We start from the raw sequence: 13,673 nt of genomic DNA on the forward strand, positions 1-13,673 counted from the left end.
TATATATATTAATTTCATCTCATTATCATCCAGTCTATATTAGCAGCAGACACAGTACGGTAGTCCACGGCTGTAGCTACCTCTGTGTCGGCAGTCGCTGGTCCATCCATAATTGTATACCACCTACCCGTGGTTTTTTTTTTCTTTCTTCTTGATACATATTACTATAGTAGCTAACTGTAGCAGTCTGCGGTGCTGCTGAGCTGACAGTGTCCAGCAGGTCCGTCATCAGTCATTACATAATAAATATATATACCTGTCCGGCTGCAGTACTAGTGATATTATATATATATATATTAATTTCATCTCATTATCATCCAGTCTATATTAGCAGCAGACACAGTACGGTAGTCCACGGCTGTAGCTACCTCTGTGTCGACAGTCGCTGGTCCATCCATAATTGTATACCACCTACCCGTGTTTTGTTTTTTTTCTTTCTTCTTGATACATACTACTATAGTAGCTTACTGTAGCAGTCTGCGGTGCTGCTGAGCTGACAGTGTCCAGCAGGTCCGTCATCAGTCATTACATAATAAATATATATACCTGTCCGGCTGCAGTACTAGTGATATTATATATATATATATATTAATTTCATCTCATTATCATCCAGTCTATATTAGCAGCAGACACAGTACGGTAGTCCACGGCTGTAGCTACCTCTGTGTCGGCAGTCGCTGGTCCATCCATAATTGTATACCACCTTCCCGTGGTTTTTTTTTTTTTCTTTCTTCTTGATACATACTACTATAGTAGCTTACTGTAGCAGTCTGCGGTGCTGCTGAGCTGACAGTGTCCAGCAGGTCCGTCATCAGTCATTACATAATAAATATATATACCTGTCCGGCTGCAGTACTAGTGATATTATATATATATATTAATTTCATCTCATTATCATCCAGTCTATATTAGCAGCAGACACAGTACGGTAGTCCACGGCTGTAGCTACCTCTGTGTCGGCAGTCGCTGGTCCATCCATAATTGTATACCACCTTCCCGTGGTTTTTTTTTTTTCTTTCTTCTTGATACATACTACTATAGTAGCTTACTGTAGCAGTCTGCGGTGCTGCTGAGCTGACAGTGTCCAGCTGGTCCGTCATCAGTCATTACATAATAAATATATATACCTGTCCGGCTGCAGTACTAGTGATATTATATATATATATATATTAATTTCATCTCATTATCATCCAGTCTATATTAGCAGCAGACACAGTACGGTAGTCCACGGCTGTAGCTACCTCTGTGTCGGCAGTCGCTGGTCCATCCATAAGTATACTAGTATCCATCCATCTCCATTGTTTACCTGAGGTGCCTTTTAGTTGTGCCTATTAAAATATGGAGAACAAAAATGTTGAGGTTCCAAAATTAGGGAAAGATCAAGATCCACTTCCACCTCGTGCTGAAGCTGCTGCCACTAGTCATGGCCGAGACGATGAAATGCCAGCAACGTCGTCTGCCAAGGCCGATGCCCAATGTCATAGTACAGAGCATGTAAAATCCAAAACACCAAATATCAGTAAAAAAAAGGACTCCAAAATCTAAAATAAAATTGTCGGAGAAGCGTAAACTTGCCAATATGCCATTTACCACACGGAGTGGCAAGGAACGGCTGAGGCCCTGGCCTATGTTCATGGCTAGTGGTTCAGCTTCACATGAGGATGGAAGCACTCAGCCTCTCGCTAGAAAAATGAAAAGACTCAAGCTGGCAAAAGCACCGCAAAGAACTGTGCGTTCTTCGAAATCCCAAATCCACAAGGAGAGTCCAATTGTGTCGTTTGCGATGCCTGACCTTCCCAACACTGGACGTCAAGAGCATGCGCCTTCCACCATTTGCACGCCCCCTGCAAGTGCTGGAAGGAGCACCCGCAGTCCAGTTCCTGATAGTCAGATTGAAGATGTCAGTGTTGAAGTACACCAGGATGAGGAGGATATGGGTGTTGCTGGCGCTGGGGAGAAAATTGACCAGGAGGATTCTGATGGTGAGGTGGTTTGTTTAAGTCAGGCACCCGGGGAGACACCTGTTGTCCGTGGGAGGAATAGGGCCGTTGACATGCCTGGTGAAAATACCAAAAAAATCAGCTCTTCGGTGTGGAAGTATTTCAACAGAAATGCGGACAACATTTGTCAAGCCGTGTGTTGCCTTTGTCAAGCTGTAATAAGTAGGGGTAAGGACGTTAACCACCTCGGAACATCCTCCCTTATACGTCACCTGCAGCGCATTCATAATAAGTCAGTGACAAGTTCAAAAACTTTGGGCGACAGCGGAAGCAGTCCACTGACCAGTAAATCCCTTCCTCTTGTAACCAAGCTCACGCAAACCACCCCACCAACTCCCTCAGTGTCAATTTCCTCCTTCCCCAGGAATGCCAATAGTCCTGCAGGCCATGTCACTGGCAATTCTGACGAGTCCTCTCCTGCCTGGGATTCCTCTGATGCATCCTTGCGTGTAACGCCTACTGCTGCTGGCGCTGCTGTTGTTGCTGCTGGGAGTCGATGGTCATCCCAGAGGGGAAGTCGTAAGCCCACTTTTACTACTTCCACCAAGCAATTGACTGTCCAACAGTCCTTTGCGAGGAAGATGAAATATCACAGCAGTCATCCTGTTGCAAAGCGGATAACTGAGGCCTTGACAACTATGTTGGTGTTAGACGTGCGTCCGGTATCCGCCGTTAGTTCACAGGGAACTAGACAATTTCTTGAGGTAGTGTGCCCCCGTTACCAAATACCATCTAGGTTCCACTTCTCTAGGCAGGCGATACCGAGAATGTACACGGACGTCAGAAAAAGACTCACCAGTGTCCTAAAAAATGCAGTTGTACCCAATGTCCACTTAACCACGGACATGTGGACAAGTGGAGCAGGGCAGGGTCAGGACTATATGACTGTGACAGCCCACTGGGTAGATGTATGGACTCCCGCCGCAAGAACAGCAGCGGCGGCACCAGTAGCAGCATCTCGCAAACGACAACTCTTTCCTAGGCAGGCTACGCTTTGTATCACCGCTTTCCAGAATACGCACACAGCTGAAAACCTCTTACGGCAACTGAGGAAGATCATCGCGGAATGGCTTACCCCAATTAGACTCTCCTGTGGATTTGTGGCATCGGACAACGCCAGCAATATTGTGTGTGCATTAAATATGGGCAAATTCCAGCACGTCCCATGTTTTGCACATATATTGAATTTGGTGGTGCAGAATTTTTTAAAAAACGACAGGGGCGTGCAAGAGATGCTGTCGGTGGCCAGAAGAATTCCACTTTCGGAGGACAGGCACCACGTACAGAAGACTGGAGCACCACCAAAAACGCCTGAACCTGCCCTGCCATCATCTGAAGCAAGAAGTGGTAACGAGGTGGAATTCAACCCTATATATGCTTCAGAGGTTGGAGGAGCAGCAAAAGGCCATTCAAGCCTATACAATTGAGCACGATATAGGAGGTGGAATGTACCTGTCTCAAGCGCAGTGGAGAATGATTTCAACGTTGTGCAAGGTTCTGCAACCTTTTGAACTTGCCACACGTGAAGTCAGTTCAGACACTGCCAGCCTGAGTCAGGTCATTCCCCTCATCAGGCTTTTGCAGAAGAAGCTGGAGGCATTGAAGGAGGAGCTAAAAGGGAGCGATTCCGCTAGGCATGTGGGACTTGCGGATGGAGCCCTTAATTCGCTTAACAAGGATTCACGGGTGGTCAATCTGTTGAAATCAGAGCACTACATTTTGGCCACCATGCTCGATCCTAGATTTAAAACCTACCTTGGATCTCTCTTTCCGGCAGACACAAGTCTGCTGGGGTTCAAAGACCTGCTGGTGACAAAATTGTCAAGTCAAGCGGAACGCGACCTGTCAACATCTCCTCCTTCACATTCTCCCGCAACTGGGGGTGCGAGGAAAAGGCTCAGAATTCCGAGCCCACCCGCTGGCGGTGATGCAGGGCAGTCTGGAGCGACTGCTGATGCTGACATCTGGTCCGGACTGAAGGACCTGACAACGATTACGGACATGTCATCTACTGTCACTGCATATGATTCTCTCCCCATTGAAAGAATGGTGGAGGATTATATGAGTGACCGCATCCAAGTAGGCACGTCAGACAGTCCGTACTTATACTGGCAGGAAAAAGAGGCAATTTGGAGGCCCTTGCACAAACTGGCTTTATTCTACCTAAGTTGCCCTCCCACAAGTGTGTACTCCGAAAGAGTGTTTAGTGCCACCGCTCACCTTGTCAGCAATCGGCGTACAAGGTTACTTCCAGAAAATGTGGAGAAGATGATGTTCATTAAAATGAATTATAATCATTTCCTCCGTGGAGACATTGACCTGCAGCAATTGCCTCCACAAAGTACACAGGGAGCTGAGATGGTGGATTCCAGTGGGGACGAATTGATAATCTGTGAGGAGCGGGATGTACACGGTGATATATCGGAGGATGATGATGAGGTGGACATCTTGCCTCTGTAGAGCCAGTTTGTGCAAGGAGAGATTAATTGCTTCTTTTTCGGTGGGGGTCCAAACCAACCCGTCATTTCAGTCACAGTCGTGTGGCAGACCCTGTCACTGAAATGATGGGTTGGTTAAAGTGTGCATGTCCTGTTTATACAACATAAGGGTGGGTGGGAGGGCCCAAGGACAATTCCATCTTGCACCTCTTTTTTTCTTTCATTTTTATTTGCGTCATGTGCTGTTTGGGGAGTGTTTTTTGGAAGGGCCATCCTGCGTGACACTGCAGTGCCACTCCTAGATGGGCCAGGTGTTTGTGTCGGCCACTAGGGTCGCTTATCTTACTCACACAGCTACCTCATTGCGCCTCTTTTTTTCTTTGCGTCATGTGCTGTTTGGGGAGTGTTTTTGGGAAGGGCCATCCTGCGTGACACTGCAGTGCCACTCCTAGATGGGCCAGGTGTTTGTGTCGGCCACTAGGGTCGCTTATCTTACTCACACAGCTACCTCATTGCGCCTCTTTTTTTCTTTGCGTCATGTGCTGTTTGGGGAGTGTTTTTTGGAAGGGCCATCCTGCGTGACACTGCAGTGCCACTCCTAGATGGGCCAGGTGTTTGTGTCGGCCACTAGGGTCGCTTAGCTTACTCACACAGCTACCTCATTGCGCCTCTTTTTTTCTTCTTTGCGTCATGTGCTGTTTGGGGAGTGTTTTTTGGAAGGGCCATCCTGCGTGACACTGCAGTGCCACTCCTAGATGGGCCAGGTGTTTGTGTCGGCCACTAGGGTCGCTTATCTTACTCACACAGCTACCTCATTGCGCCTCTTTTTTTCTTCTTTGCGTCATGTGCTGTTTGGGTAGTGTTTTTTGGAAGGGCCATCCTGCGTGACACTGCAGTGCCACTCCTAGATGGGCCAGGTGTTTGTGTCGGCCACTAGGGTCGCTTATCTTACTCACACAGCTACCTCATTGCGCCTCATCTTTTCTTTGCGTCATGTGCTGTTTTGGGAGTGTTTTTTGGAAGGGCCATCCTGCGTGACACTGCAGTGCCACTCCTAGATGGGCCAGGTGTTTGTGTCGGCCACTAGGGTCGCTTATCTTACTCACACAGCTACCTCATTGCGCCTCTTTTTTTCTTTGCGTCATGTGCTGTTTGGGGAGTGTTTTTTGGAAGGGCCATCCTGCGTGACACTGCAGTGCCACTCCTAGATGGGCCAGGTGTTTGTGTCGGCCACTAGGGTCGCTTATCTTACTCACACAGCTACCTCATTGCGCCTCTTTTTTTCTTTGCGTCATGTGCTGTTTGGGGAGTGTTTTTTGGAAGGGCCATCCTGCGTGACACTGCAGTGCCACTCCTAGATGGGCCAGGTGTTTGTGTCGGCCACTAGGGTCGCTTATCTTACTCACACAGCTACCTCATTGCGCCTCTTTTTTTCTTTGCGTCATGTGCTGTTTGGGGAGTGTTTTTTGGAAGGGCCATCCTGCGTGACACTGCAGTGCCACTCCTAGATGGGCCAGGTGTTTGTGTCGGCCACTAGGGTCGCTTAGCTTAGTCATCCAGCGACCTCGGTGCAAATTTTAGGACTAAAAATAATATTGTGAGGTGTGAGGTATTCAGAATAGACTGAAAATGAGTGAAAATTATGGTTTTTGAGGTTAATAATACTTTGGGATCAAAATGACCCCCAAATTCTATGATTTAAGCTGTTTTTTAGTGTTTTTTGAAAAAAACACCCGAATCCGACAAAAAAAATTCGGTGAGGTTTTGCCAAAACGCGGTCGAACCCAAAACACGGCCGCGGAACCGAACCCAAAACCAAAACACAAAACCCGAAAAATTTCAAGTGCACATCTCTAATATACAGTACACCTACTGTAAATCTTTACTTAGAATGTCTCAGCCTTACTGTATTAGAGCAGCAGCTAGCAGGGGACGGGTCTGACGCCTCTCCTCAGACTCCCTGCTGCCGCTGCTACCGCCAGCCAGAACCAAGCTGCCTGTGAGGTAGCGCAGATGCAGGCCGCCCAGGGGGTGGAGCTTATCATGGTCCAGGCGGAGCCTAACGCAGCCCGGGGTCTGAGCTTCAGGCATCACAAGCCAAGGTGAAGGGGGTGGTTGTGCACACAGCGGGAAGCCCGGAGGGGAAAAGTGCACTGGCGCAGAGCCTCGGCCGGGAGGGAGGCGTGTCATGGTATTGATGAGTGATGACAGGAGAAAAGTATTTCTCCTGTCAACACTGACTGGCTGCACTGCACTCCCGTGGGCCTATTTTCGATGGGGGGCCTGGAGCTGCAGCTCCATCTGCCCCATTGTTAATCCGGCCCTGACAGAGAGTATCATCTGGATTATACTCATCACCACCAGTGCCATTGCCATGTGGTGTCCCACAAGGTTCTATACTAACTATCCCCCATGCTTTTTGCAGTATACATGCTCCCATTGGGCGAAATAATCAGGCGCCATGGCCTGGTCTACCACTGCTATGCAGATGATACACAACTGTACTTGTCCTTTGCTCCGGGCACTGATAACCCAATAGCAACCCTAAATGGCTGTCTAGCTGAACTACAGGAGTGGATGAGCGCCAGTTGGCTGTGACTGAACCCGGATAAAACAGAGGTCCTTATGATACGAACGCAACATCAAAGGACAAGACTGCAGCATAGCCAACCAACTGGACTGACACTCGGGGATTCAGAATTACAGAGCAGTGATCGTGTGCGGAATCTTGGCGTTGTCCTGGATGGTGGCTTGACACTTAAACATCAGATATCAGCCACAATCAAATCCTCATTCTTTCACCTGAGGAACATAGCCAGAATCAAGCACTTAATTCCATCAGATGATATACCAAAAGTCATACATGCATTTGTATCATCTCGCTTAGACTACTGTAATGCCCTCTACCTTGGTCTACCAGCAAAAGAATTGCAACGCTTACAGCTGGTGCAAAACACAGCTGCCAGGCTGTTAACCAACCAGCCCCGTTCTAGCCACATAACCCTGTTCTAGCCACATAGATCCCTTCACTGGCTGCCTGTAAGATGGCGAATCATCTTCAAGATTGGCTTACTGAGTTTCAAAGCATTACACGACCAAGGCCCAAGGTACCTGAAACAGCTTCTGACCCCATACTGCCCCACTTGATTACTGCGATCTGTAGATGAAGGACTTTTAGCAGTACCTAGAATCTACCGTAATTCATCTGGGGGTCGAGCTTTTAGTCATGCGGCTCCGACTCTATGGAACTCACTTCCCCGCACAGTGCGAGAGGCCCCAACTATAGAATCCTTCAAAAGTAGACTCAAGACTTTCCTGTTTACTCAAGCATTTCCATAGTGTCCCTTTTAGTATCTTCATGCTTCTGTATTTTATGAAAATGTACTTCATTATTTTCTGTACTATATTATGCTATGTATCTGTTAAGCGCCTTGAGTCCTATTGGAGAAAGAGCGCTATATAAATAAAATTATTATTATTATTATTATTACAGTGTTAGCCTTTTATTACACTGCTCAAAAAAATAAAGGGAACACTAAAATAACACATCCTAGATCTGAATGAATGAAATATTCTTATTAAATACTTTGTTTTTTACATAGTTGAATGTGCTGACAACAAAATCACACAAATTATCAATGGAAATCAAATTTATTAACCCATGGAGGTCTGGATTTGGAGTCACCCTCAAAATGAAAGTGGAAAAACACACTACAGGCTGATCCAACTTTGATGTAATGTCTTTAAAACAAGTCAAAATGAGGCTCAGTAGTGTGTGTGGCCTCCACGTGCCTGTATGACCTCCCTACAACCCACACAAGTGGCTCAGGTAGTGCAGCTCATCCAGGATGGCACATCAATGCGAGCTGTGGCAAGAAGGTTTGCTGTGTCTGTCAGCGTAGTGTCCAGAGCATGGAGGCGCTACCAGGAGACAGGCCAGTATATCAGGAGACGTGGGGGAGGCCGTAGGAGGGCCGCTACATCCGCCTTTGTGCAAGGAGGAACAGGAGGAGCACTGCCAGAGCCCTGCAAAATGACCTCCAGCAAGCTACAAATGTGCATGTGTCTACTCACACGATCAGAAACAGACTCCATGAGGGTGGTATGAGGGCCCGACGCCCACAGGTGGGGGTTGTGCTTACAGCCCAACACCGTGCAGGACGTTTGGCATTTGCCAGAGAACACCAAGATTGGCAAATTCGCCACTTGCGCCCTGTGCGCTTCACAGATGAAAGCAGGTTCTCACTTAGCACATGTGACAGATGTGACAGAGTCTGGAGACGCCAAGGAGAACATTCTGCTGCCTGCAACATCCTCCAGCATGACCGGTTTGGCAGTGGGTCAGTAATGGTGTGGGGTGGCATATCTTTGGGGGGCTGCGCAGCCCTCCATGTGCTCGCCAGAGGTAGCCTGACTGCCATTAGGTACCGAGATGAGATCCTCAGACCCATTGTGAAACCATATGCTGGTGCGGTTGGCCCTGGGTTCCTCCTAATGCAAGACAATGCTAGACCTCATGTGGCTGGAGTGTGTCAGCAGTTCCTGCAAGACGAAGGCATTAATGCTATGGACTGGCCCGCCCGTTCCCCAGACCTGAATCCAATTGAGCACATCTGGGACATCATGTCTCGCTCCATCCACCACAGACTGTCCAGGAGTTGGCGGATGCTTTAGTCCAGGTCTGGGAGGAGATCCCTCAGGAGACCATCCGCCACCTCATCAGGAGCATGCCCAGGCGTTGTAGGGAGGTCATACAGGCACGAGGAGGCCACAGACACTACTGGGCCTCATTTTGACTTGTTTTAAGGACATTACATCAAAGTTGGATCAGCCTGTAGTGTGTTTTTCCACTTTAATTTTGAGGGTGACTCCAAATTCAGACCTCCATGGGTTAATAAATTTGATTTCCATTGATAATTTTTGTGTGATTTTGTTGTCAGCACATTCAACTATGTAAAGAACAAAGTATTTAATAAGAATATTTCATTCATTCAGATCTAGGATATGTTATTTTAGTGTTCCCTTTATTTTTTTGAGCAGTGTATATATATATATATATATATATATATATATATATATATATATATAACAAAAATCGATCTGTCACTCTGCGCTGGATAATGTTTGTTTTCGGGTGCCTTCAGTGTGAGTACAGATGCTGACGATGAAAAAACTGCGGTACTCCCAGACTTGCTTTTTAAAAAGTTTTTAGTGAAGCAAAATCATCTTGCATAGGTGCCCCTACAGCACCGTTTTCAAGCACAACATATAAAACAGACAAACAGTGTGTGTACTGACAACTCACCTAAATAGGTGTCTTCCATCCCACTGTGAAGGAGCGGAACCGGGCTCCTTCACAGCAGGATGGAAGACGCCTACTTAAAAACTTTTTAAAAAGCAAGTCTGGGAGTGCCGCAGTCTTTTTGTTGTGTGTATATGTATATATATATGTATATATATGTATATATATATACACACACACACATATATATATATACACACACACATTAAAAAATGCACATACATACATAAATACACACACACTGTATATATATATATATATGTATATATATGTATACATACCACCAGGGACTGGGAGACTGGGAGCAGGAGTTCTGTGACGAGGGAGGGAGGGACGGAGGGAGCTGCTGTGGCTGAGCTTCCACAGCCAGCAGCTCCCCCTGGAGTTTCACTATGCAGAGAGCTACGTACTACTGTAGCTCTCTGCTGGTGCTGCAGGAGGTCCGCGGTAGCGGTTGCGATCACGCCTTTTGCTGAGACGGAGACAGTGCTGTCTCCGTCTCAACAATAAAACATTTGGCTCAAGTACTCGGAAACCCCCCCCCCTGCGTGCGCCACTGCATGGAGGTCTGGATTTGGAGTCACACTCAAAATTAAAGTGGAAAAACACACTACAGGCTGATCCAACTTTGATGTAATGTCCTTAAAACAAGTCAAAATGAGGCTCAGTAGTGTGTGTGGCCTCCACGTGCCTGTATGACCTCCCTACAATGCCTGGGCATTCTCCTGATGAGGTGGCGGATGGTCTCCTGAGGGATCTCCTCCCAGACCTGGACTAAAGCATCCGCCAACTCCTGGACAGTCTGTGGTGCAACGTGGCGTTGATGGATGGAGCGAGACATGATGTCCCAGATGTGCTCAATTGGATTCAGGTCTGGGGAACGGGCGGGCCAGTCCATAGCATCAATGCCTTCGTCTTGCAGGAACTGCTGACACACTCCAGCCACATGAGGTCTAGCATTGTCTTGCATTAGGAGGAACCCAGGGCAAACCGCACCAGCATATGGTCTCACAAGGGGTATGAGGATCTCATCTCGGTACCTAATGGCAGTCAGGCAACATCTGGAGAGCACATGGAGGGCTGTGCGGCCCCCCAAAGAAATGCCACCCCACACCATTACTGGCCCACTGCCAAACCGGTCATGCTGGAGGATGTTGCAGGCAGCAGAACGTTCTCCTTGGCGTCTCCAGACTCTGTCACATCTGTCACATGTGCTCAGTGAGAACCTGCTTTCATCTGTGAAGAGCACAGGGTGCCAGTGGCGAATTTGACAATCTTGGTGTTCTCTGGCAAATGCCAAACGTCCTGCACGGTGTTGGGCTGTAAGCACAACCCCCACCTGTGGACGTCGGGCCCTCATACCACCCTCATGGAGTCTGTTTCTGATCGTTTGAGTAGACACATGCACATTTGTGGCTTGCTGGAGGTCATTTTGCAGGGCTCTGGCAGTGCTCCTCCTGTTCCTCCTTGCACAAAGGCGGAGGAAGCGGTCCTGCTGCTGGGTTGTTGCCCTCCTACGGCCTCCTCCACGTCTCCTGATGTACTGGCCTGTCTCCTGGTAGTGCCTCCATGCTCTGGACACTACGCTGACAGACACAGCAAACCTTCTTGCCACAGCTCGCATTGATGTGCCATCCTGGATGAGCTGCACTACCTGAGCCACTTGTGTGGGTTGTAGACTCCGTCTCATGCTACCACTAGAGTGAAAGCACCGCCAGCTTTCAAAAGTGACCAAAACATCAGCCACAAAGCATAGGATCTGAGAAGTGGTCTGTGGTCACCACCTGCAGAACAACTACTTTATTGGGGGTGTCTTGCTAATTGCCTATAATTTCCACCTGTTGTCTATTCCATTTGCACAACAGCATGTGAAATTGATTGTCAATCAGTGTTGCTTCCTAAGTGGAAAGTTTGATTTCACAGAAGTGTGATTGACTTGGAGGTACATTGTGTTGTTTAAGTGTTCCCTTTTATTTTTTTGAGCAGTGTATATAGGGTTGTATATCTACAGTAGTTGCAAATTTATTGTCTATTGTAGTGAAAAATTATTATTATTATTATTTTGTACGTTAACTCATCTATTCAGAACAGATCATTGTTTTAAAATGCCATTTATAAATATTAATAAATAATTGTTCTTTACTAACCTCTTGGGTCATTTCCTTTGTTTAAATCTGGTTAATGATTTTAAGGATGGAATCGGTAACATCTCTCTCTAAATTGGGGAGTAGGATAGAGCCTAGTCACAGCACTGTGTCATAGACACATTTCTAACATTACCCACATAACTGATGTTTTATTTAGCCAAAAAAACGCTCCGAAATTGTCGTTTTTTTTTATGAGTGAATTAGGTGAACAACATGAATTTAACCCTATCCCAAATGATTTTAGAAAAAAAAAGAAAAAAAATATTTTATTATTTTTTATTTTTAAATATTTTTTCCATCGAAACATCAATCAGGAACATAGCGACCATCGGAACATAGGAAACATTGTGACTATCGCGGCATTCATTTTGAAAGCCGGGATAGTCTCCAGGTATACAGGGGGGATACGGTCTGAAGATCGACACTGTCTAGGTCGACAATGTTTAGGTCGACCCCTATAGGTCGACAGTCACTAGGTCGACAGAGTTGGAAGGTCGACAGGGTTTCTAGGTCGACATGTGCTAGGTCGACAGGTTAAAAGGTCGACATGAGTTTTTCCAAAAAAAAATCTTTTTTTGAACTGTTTCATACTTAACGATCCACGTGGACTATGATCAGAACGGTAATCTTGCCCGAAGCATGGCGAGCGAAGCGAGCCATGCGAGGGGACACGGTGCACTAATTCGGCTTCCCAGTCACTGTACGCAGAAAACGACCCCCCCAAAAAAACAACAACAACAACTCATGTCGACCTTTTGACCTGTCGACCTAGCACATGTCGACCTAGTGACTGTCGACCTATAGTGGTCGACCTAAACATTGTCGACCTAGACACATACTTGCCCACTTTTGAAACAGCATGTCAGGGAGATGTGAAAGTAACACCTATCAGCGCGGACGTGCGCTGCTACATCTGAGGGGCGTGTCATGAAAATGACTTACATCCAAATGTAAATGAGCCCCAAAGTTAGCTAGATCTACTTGTTGAAGAAAAGACACTGATATTTTGCAGGATTTGTTTGTGTATTGTGTTTTACAAGAGGTTCCATATACTGTAAGTGTCCACAAGAAACCTTTAAAATGCATGTAGCCATAGGGATTATTGTGCCTTATAATCAATATAGGGAAATGGCACTGATGATACCATTTAAATGTATGTATCTATTTTTTTTATTTTTTTTTCAGGGAGATTGAGGGACCATTCAGGGAGTGAGGGAGATTGCTACTATTTCAGGGAGTCTCCTGCAGAATGAGGGAGGGTAGGCAACTATGCCTAGACACTGTCGATCTAATGATCCACACCCATACAGGGGGGATCTGGGGGTGGCTTGGGAGGGTTAATTTACCCTTTGTCTGCAGCCGCTGGAGGGGGGGGGGATCCTGCCGCGCTGACCGATCAGCAGTGATCGGCAGCACGGCAATCAGTAGGGGAGAGTGCAGGGAGGCAGAGGTACCTTCCAGTCCCTCTGACAGCAGCAGCGGAGGATAGTTTCCCTTCCCTGCCGCTGCTAACACTCTCTATCTGGCTGGTCGCATCCTGTGCGACCAGGTTAGATAAGACACTTGCTGGTATGGTCGCATCTGACCTGTTGTACCAGACTGTTGTCACTCCCTACCTTCCTGGGTTGTTTTTTTTCATACAGATGACACTGCTGCTATGCAGAAAGCATCCATGGGGGTCTTTCCGACCTGATCGCACTCTGACGGTTTTCGCAGCGCGGCGATCAGGTCACTACTGTGCATGCGTATGCACCGCAATGCGCAGGTGTGTCATACGGGTTCAAAG

This window comes from Pseudophryne corroboree, chromosome 5 (genome assembly GCF_028390025.1).
Source record: "Pseudophryne corroboree isolate aPseCor3 chromosome 5, aPseCor3.hap2, whole genome shotgun sequence".
NCBI lineage: Eukaryota > Metazoa > Chordata > Amphibia > Anura > Myobatrachidae > Pseudophryne > Pseudophryne corroboree.